A 9,239-nucleotide genomic window follows, 5' to 3' on the forward strand; every position below is an offset into this window, starting at 1 on the left:
TCCCATTTCTAAAAGAACTAAGCTTTAAAGACTAAGAAAACTAAGCATAATTTAACTCAAGGAGAGATACTTAATGTCCAGTAACTTACAATTCTTATTCGCTGAGACATAAGTTTGACTCTCAACAATCAATCGTTAACAAAATCACCGATATTTTGATATTTTCAGATTAGCTCATAAATTCTGGGTGATATACTGATTGTGATAAATAGGCTTCCCAAAATGGCTGTTTAAAGGGTGATACGGTCAAAATTTGGTCAATATCAACTTGACGTATTTCTTTCAATTTTGCACTTAAAAAACCTGAACACCCCTTTTGAAGGTGTGTATGTGTGTAGAATGTTGCTCCTATTTTGATTTTGGAATTCACTCTTCAGTTGTCAAAATGCCGTCCAAGGAAGAAGAGCAGCGTATCAAAATTTTGCTCGCGCATCGCGAAAATCCGAGCTACTCGAAAGCAAAGCTGGCAAAATCGCTAAAAGTTGCCAAATCAACCGTTACAAATGTAATTAAAGTGTTTGGGGAACGTTTGTCGACAGCCAGGAAGTCTGGATGGGGGGAAATCGAAAACCGGAAGCCGCTGAGACGACAAAGAGAGTTGCCGGTAGTTTCAAGCGAAACCCTAACCTCTCTCTCCGAGATGCCGCAAATAAGCTGGGTGTATCGTCAACAACCGTGCATCAAGCCAAAAAACGAGCCGGACTATCGACTTACAAGAAGGTAGTGACTCCAAATCCCGATGATAAACAAAATACGACGGCCAAAGCGCGATCCCGGAGGCTGTACACGACGATGCTGACGAAGTTTGACTGCGTGGTAATGGACGACGAAACCTACGCCAAAGCCGACTACAAGCAGCTTCCGGGACAGGAGTTTTATACGGCAAAAGGAAGGGGAAAGGAAGCAGATATTTTCAAGCACATGAAACTGTCAAAGTTCGCGAAGAAATATCTGGTTTGGCAAGCCATCTGTACCTGTGGCTTGAAAAGCAGTATTTTCATAGCTTCTGGGACTGTCAACCAAGAAATTTATGTGAAAGAGTGTTTGAATAAATGTCTGCTGCCTTTCCTGAAGAAAAACCAGTTGTTCCATACTGTTTTGGCATTGGCGTACAGCATTAAAGATTATTTTTTAAAGGATTCCAATTAAAAAAGCCGACCAGCAAGAAACGGAAACATGTCGCTGCTCAATTTATCAAACTCCAATTTCCCCCAGGTTCACATATAATAAACCATGCATATCAAGGCTTCTCACATTACCAACCCAACAGCCTAAAGTCAGCCGGAGTTTTGCTTTCCGGCTCGAAAAACCCACCTACAGGAGAAGCTAGGTTTCTGATTTGTTAGAGAAAGACGATGAACGAAAATAGGAAACGATAAAGGATGAAATCAGAAAGCAGCAGCAGCAAAAAAATCCTTCCATCTTCAGGTCGTTTGAGCAATGTAAATTAAATTTATTATTTATAAGTTTAATGAAACCGCACACATGTACCTCCTACTTGCATCTGACCAGTGGACGAATATTCCTGTACCATACTGCACTCGAAAATCTTCTCAGTCCCTCGTCGTGGATTGGAGCGGCAAATGTAGAACGAAAGATGCAGTTTTGTCGTTGTTGTTATTTTTGTTATGCTTTTGGTAAATCTTTATTACACTGTAAACAAAAGTATGTTTAGAATGGAAATTAAATAAGATTTTGAAGTTTTTTAGTATTCGTCACTACTCACTTGCAGTTAAAGGTATTGATGGAAAAGTACTGCTTCAAAAAAGAAAAGAAACATAAGTTACAAAAATCACCAGTAAAACAAGTTTATAACTTCAAAGAGTTCTACATATTAACCATCAGCAGCATGGTTATTCCTGAGTTCATCACGATTAAATTTATTTAAGTGTAAAACTTTTAACTATTTTTCTCGGTGCCTTACAGCAGTAAGTCAACCGGAAACGTCTCTCCGTAGGTCAGTGTGTATCCGTAGCAGTTCATATTGCAGGGATCTGTCCAAAAGGATCTTTACTCACATGGGTTGATTCAAATGAATTTTCATTGCGGTGGTCCACCAGTCGCATGATTATGTTTCGTTTCGTCTTTTATGCGCTTCAGAAACGGAAAAAAAATCCGGTCCCATATACAGATGCTACCCGACGACACAAACACACACGGACACACGCACACATACACACACTTATAATCCAGATAGGGCGCTAGAATGTCCATCGTCGTCGGTTCGGTTAACGTCAAGCCTTTTGGCCGAATCTGCAGTGCAGGAAAAAATATAGGTCGTTAAAGTGAATGGATAGTTTTACAAGGATAATAATAATTTAGTTTTTTCTTCGTTGTCGAAAAGACTATTTTTCCTTTGGAAAATTCGGAAGGTACGGGTGCGTTTTCTTTCCACGTCCTCCGAGCCCTCTGGTCATTGTAAGTCACACTTTGCAATGTGTACCTTGGAAGTAGAATTAGTTCTGCCAGGGGCGACCGGTTTCATGCTTTTATGATATATATTTCGCACTGCACACACACTGTACTTATTCCTTAACTCCTCTGGTACAGATACGACCAAAAATGGCTTATTCTACGGATTTGTTTCCGTTTCTCGAGTTTATCTGCACTGGCTAGCATTAAATTATACTGTATAATTGAGGATTATGCACGGCAGCACATAATTCAACAGGGTCTTTAGGAAAGCAATTGGATGGAATAACTTTTGGAACAATGAATGATTGATAACCCCTCTTGATTTAAGGTTCAATCAGTAATCACAAAAATACCAAAAGGCGAATATTTGTATGTCAATCCTTTTATTGTTGTTGAGTGATTGAGATTTAATAAGTTAGATTAAAACAAAAGCAACATTGAAAAAAACACACAAAATGTTAATTTTAATTTAAAAACTTCTGCCATCTTTCAAAACGGGGGAGAGGTTTTCAAATCGATGGGGAATGTATAAAATAGATGTACGGAATGGACCCCCATACAAAACACAAGACATTAAAAATCACCTTTTTCCGACGTGCAAACAATATAAAAACTAATTTTGACTTATTTTTGGCCCTATTCATAAAGTTTTTTTTCTGTTAGCTCTTGTTTTCGAGATGATGTTTGAAATAAGATAAAAATTCGCCGAATAAATTTGTTCACTTTTTGGCAAAACTGTAGAACTTTATACAAATATTTTGAAAACAAAGGTTTTAACTCAATGATCAACTTTCTCGAAGACAGTGAGTGATTTTGACATCTAAAATAAATTATATTGAAGTTTCCTTTTTGTGATTTTTTCTAAAATCTGCATTAAAGCGGTAATTTTGACGAAAATTTAAAGAAGATTTAAACTAACTAAAGTGTTTAATATTTTTAAAAATCTTAGACAAATCGTTTCACGTTTCGCTCATCCTGGCGCTTTTCCGCAGCTGCTGATCCGTGCATTGCAATGTCCACGATTGCTTTAAGCAAATCTGGCAGCCGATCTTCTAGCGGTAATCGACCTGCAGAGATCTGTGGTTTCAAATGATCCTTGGCTTCGGGAATCTGCTCGAGTAGGTTTTGCATAGCCTTCTTTTTCTCGTCCCGGAACCGCTGCTGGCGCTCTTGAGCCAGGGTTTTTGTTTTCAATTCAGCTTCCTTCTGCTTTCGTTCCTTCAAATGCCCGGTCAGTTTTGCTTTGTCTTCCCCCGTGAGCATTCCGTAATCTTCCATTTCTCTGAGTTTGACCTGTAGGCAAAATATCGATTTTCACTCAGCTATAAGATTACTTTTAGATTGAGTATCTATACTTACGATCTCAGAATTGAGGTTTGCGAGGTCCGATTTTAATTTGTCCTGAACATATGCAGGGCGCTTTCTGGCTGGTTCCGGAGGGTCATCTTGATCATTTTCCGGTGGTTGAGGTGCTTCGGGAGATTCAACATTTGATTCCAACACTGTAACAGGCACTTCCTTCTGCTTTGAAACACTTTTACTTGGCTGCCCCCAGAATTTGAGCAGCAGGATTTTCTTTTGATTTGTTCCAGATAAGCACCGCCTCATCCTGACACTTCTTCTTGCTGTGCTCAGGATTGGATTTAACGATAGCGTTGTAGAGGCGTTGAAACAGGTCGTTTTTATCCATTTTGCGGTCTTCTGAAAACTGTATTAACATTGCATGAGATGCAATCAATGACGCGATAATATTATAACAATGAAACTCACTAGTTCGAGACGGCAGTTCCTCCTGCTCCAGGGTGGTAGATTTGGTGAGCGACAAAAAGAGAGCTAAAGGATTTGGTACTCCCGCGGCTACGTCAGGGGTGCGAGATTTGTACACCAACCTGCTGACAACGTGAGCTAAACTGTTTGAAATCTGACAGCTTTCAGTAATTTCAGAAAACGTTGCTACAAATTTTTGCAACAAAACACAAAAAGTATGTCAATCGAAAGAGAAGATTCTAATGAATCTCTAGGTATATAAAAATTGATCAATTTGAGTTCAAATTTTAGAGAAATCGCGCTATCAAAATCCCGTAAATCCACGGACATGAGGGGGAGTTTGAAAAAAGACAAAAAAAAGTTAGTTTCATTACAATATACTAAAGAACTGAAAGAACTAAAATTTGAATTTATAGAATCGGTCCATTGGTAAATGAGATACATCAATGCAAAGCCAAAAATGGATGACTTTTTTAAAGTATGATTTTTTTCTACCGGAAGTTTCGGGATAGCAGCCAAAACTTCCTTTGGATCAACAAAAAATTATACATCCATGGATAGATTTATTCTTGACAATTTCAAATATTATAAAATCAGCGCAATATTTGGAACCAGTCACCATTCTAAAAAGAGCTCTTTTTCGGGACTTTTTTCATTCGAAATCAGCTACTGGTGATCTCGTAAAATATTTCGACTTATTTCTTCAATATTGAGAAACTAGAATAAATTATCAATACAATGAATTAAAATTCATCGAAATCGGTCAATATTTGCGGACAGGGGAACATACGCAAACTCTCGGGTCATATAGACCCGAACAGCCTAATTACGGATATTTTTGAGGGAGCACTTCCGGTGGTCACAGGAAGTTGCCTGGTATTTCGTAATTCCCCAGAGAGGTTTTTGAAATCAAATTTTTGCGATTTTTTCTCGAAGAGTTATGATGATTTGACCCGAACGACTTTGGAAGGTTAAATAGAATACTTGAATTGAGCTGGATAATACCGATAATTCATCTATTTTCAAGTAGTTCTATAATCTATCTCACATTCAATCACTCTCTCGTTTTCTGATTGCTATAATCGATACCACATTCCTTCCTTACTTTTAAATGAAGATTCCTTCTTCACAGAAACCATCGTCTAGCTTGTTTTAAGTCTCACATCGGCATCGAAGAATATGGTGTGCATTATTTTCCCAAGTATTCACCAGGCTGACATCTCTTGATAGCTTCACATTTTCTTATTACTTTACACACTTTATTATTCATTAATCTTAATCTGAGAAGCGGTATGTTTCCTTTACAGCTGCGGACATCATTTTTTCCAATCCCGCCTTATCTTTTTTTAAACAAGTGGTGAGTCCGTTTTATTTCATATTTCAATCAAATGCGAACCAGCCTTATTATCCTTTTTTTACAATTTGTGAACTCGCCTTCTCTTTCTTTATAACGGCGAACCCTCCTTCTCTTTTTTTACAATTGGCGAACCCGCTTATCTTTTTTTACAATTGGTGAACCCGCCTTCTCTTTCTTTAAAATGGCGAACCCGCCTTCTCTTTCTTTTTTTGATAAATGGCGAACCCGCCTTCTCTTTTTTAAATGGCGAACCTGCCTTATCAATTTTCATCCAATAGGGCGTTTGCACAGTACATTAGCATAAGTAAGCCGTTGGGCAAACAAATGTGACAGCCCCATGTTAAATGAATACAAATCGACTAAAAAAAATATTTTTTGAAGAATAAATGAAAACTATTGAAAAGTGTCTTATGTACAACACATGTTTTGACAGCTAGACCATTTATTGACTTGTTTGTGATTTTTTTTCTAATTTTGAGTGAAGTTCTTTAACAAAAATGAAGACTTTGTACAGGATATGAGCGTTTTTAGTGAATGCAGGACAAATATTGCTCAAGTTTATTAATCAATTTCGCGACGAAAACTCTTAACATCATCTTCCTGGTTCTAAATTTTATATGATAGACCCAAAAACGTGAACAAAGGATCCGGGGGAACCGTTTAATGTGCTTTACAATGATGGTTGGCTTGTTTTTCATTTTTTGTTTTGCTTGGTTTCCCACTGATATCCAACAAAATAATCGCAGAATCGTTTTTACTTGTTAGCAAATGATCCGAAATATACTTTTTGAATGTTTTTTAGAGAAATTAAGCATTCATTTAAGGGAAAACCAACATTTTGGTCGAATTTTGCTTTTTTCGCATATTAAAACCTCTAATGTGTGCCCAACAGACCTCTTGTATGTGTGTGTAGCAAACGCCCTATGGCGAACCCGCCTAATCATTTTTTTTTAAATTGACGAACCCGCCTTTACTTCCTCACAAGCTCAACATTTATTCAACGAGGCTTGCCGAGTTGAGCAACTTCCAATTGCAAAAACGAGTATAAAAAACCCGTTGTTTACGATGTTTTGCAACAGTATTTTAAAATCCACATCAGCCGAAGAATTAACCACGTCATGGAGAAAAAAAAGTTTCCGTAAAAACCACATATGTATTAATGCAATTCTTATTCTTCGTGACGTAACATGTTTTTCACTGGCGGACCCATCATATCGCAACTGTAGTTATTTCCAGAACTACGCAATATAAGTTCTGTTAAACTTTACTTACCATAAAGTCTACCATCGCTCAACTTTTCGCCAAGTACGCCTGCCTTCTAACAAGTGTTTCTTTTCACTGTGCTGTTTAATGTCCACATCGTTCTTGTTCGTAAGAACCGATCTTCTTAGAAGATCGGTCTATCAGAAAACGATTTCAAGCTTCAATTTTTAGGTGAATCGATCCTATGAACGTTCATTTAAATCGATTGCGGAGATTGATCTTTTTTCCTGAAGATCGAACAATCCTAAGAACCGATCATCCTAGTCTACTTGATTTTTGATGACGCGCATCTTTCTAAACAATTTTGCATCTTGGAGCTATATTTAATTACTTACAGTTTTTATCCTCGTCGCTAATATTGTAACCTTATGAACTACTTAAATAGAACACTTGAATTGTGCTGGATAATACCGATAATTCATCTAAAGTCTGCTTCATTTAATATTGGAACAAATTCTTTTGCTCATTGTGGCGCTCCTAGTGGACGGATTTGGAAACTTTTTTCACCCACGTGTCAGGAAATTCATTACCTTTCACCATGTATTTATGTCATAACACCAAACGATAGCATTATGTAAACAACCGCCATGGAAGCCGAACGGAGAGGTCAAATTGTGCACAGTTTTCTTACGAGTACGAGTACGAGAATTTCTTCGAAACAGCAATGAATAATTTTTTTAATTTTTTTTTTATGAAAGAGTAAAGAAAATGCTACATTTGTATGAAAAACAAATTATGAATTCGTTGATAAATGACAGAACTACACGCAATTGTTTGTGTTCCAATATTAAATGAAGCAGACTTTACATCCGTCGAACTTGGTCAGCACTTGGTCGTACAGCTTTCGAGCACGGATTCTGGCCACATTGTTCTGCTTCAGCGTCCGATTTGGCTGTTTGCTGGCTCGGAATGACCTTATTCCTTCCCGGAGACGAATTCGTCGCACCGTACTGTGAGCGGCCTGGAACTTATTGGCCAAATCGCGGTCTGAAAGATTGGGTTTCCTCTTGACGGCCTTGATGACTTTCCCACGCAGTTTCCGGTCGACAGTTGCACTCCGACGCTTCGAATGCGGCTTCCGAGCCGTCGTCAATGTTTCCTTGTACTGCTTGATAACACGCCATACGGTATTTCTGGGCATTTTAAGCTGTTTAGCTAGCTTCGATGCCGACAACAATGGATTTTCAAGAAAACTGTGCACAATTTGATCTCTCCGTTCGGCTTCCATGGCGGTTGTTTACATAATGCTATCGTTTGGTGTTATGACATAAATACATGGTGAAAGGTAATGAATTTCCCGACACGTGGGTGAAAAAAGTTTCCAAATCCGTCCACTAGGAGCGCCACAATAAGCAAAAGAATTTGTTCCAATATTAAATGAAGCAGACTTTATTTCCAAGTAGTTCTATAATCTAACTCACATTCAATCCCTCTCTCGTTTTCTGATTGCTATGATCGAAACCCCAGGTAGAATTTATTAGAAGAATTATCATCACAAACTAAATAATTTTTCGGCACGGGCCAACTAAGAGAAAGTTCACTGGTGTTAGGAAATTTTGACATATTGAAAATTTTACCATGCAAAAATGTTTTCAAGACCTTTGGGCGTTGTATTTTTTTACAGCACTGTTTCCATTTCAGCCGTATGTGATAGAAATATTGCTATTTTTGCATCACAGCATGCGAAACTACAACACGTGTTGTTAAAAAACTTGAAGGCTACAGATCTTGAAAATGTTTTTGCACGGCAAAATTTTCAAAATGTGCAAAAAGTGACAAAATTTATACCACTTTTCCCAACACCAGTAAACTTGCTCTAATATGAAGTGGTAGATACAGAGTTTCGGTTTAATTCAAATTCAAATCATGTTTTTTTCCGGATGGCAGTATATGGTTAATAATTCGTCCAAAAGGTCAACCAAAATATATTTTTACCATTTAAAGCATTGTAGATGGCTCTGAAGTACTCACTTCCATCAGATATACTTTTAAAGCAGATTTGTTTTTCCAAGACACACATTGGTTACCATGGCTAGATGCATGAATCTGGTAACCCGAACTCTTAAGATGGCGTTGCGAACATCGAAAGTCCGTATAGAAGAATTAATGTTCGCGGCAAAGCCCACTTCTTTATCTTGAAGTGACGGTATCTTTGGTTGCATCTACCACTACTCATTAGTAGGCCAAGCGTGGTTCGTCCCACAAGCGGAAAACTTTCAGTGCGCACGAACTAAAAGATGGTATGTTATCACTCAGATAAGCTCCCTTTAACTCAGAAACGGATCTATCGATGTGTAGCCTTCGCAGTTTGTTATCATCGTTTATGCTTCTAATAAATTCTACCCGCTCATTTTCACCATCTTTCATTTCTTCAATCTTTCTATCCGTCTATAATTTTTCATAATCTTATGATGTTTTTTTTCTCAAAAGGACATCA

Source organism: Uranotaenia lowii, chromosome 2 (assembly GCF_029784155.1).
Source record: "Uranotaenia lowii strain MFRU-FL chromosome 2, ASM2978415v1, whole genome shotgun sequence".
Taxonomy (NCBI): Eukaryota; Metazoa; Arthropoda; class Insecta; order Diptera; family Culicidae; genus Uranotaenia; species Uranotaenia lowii.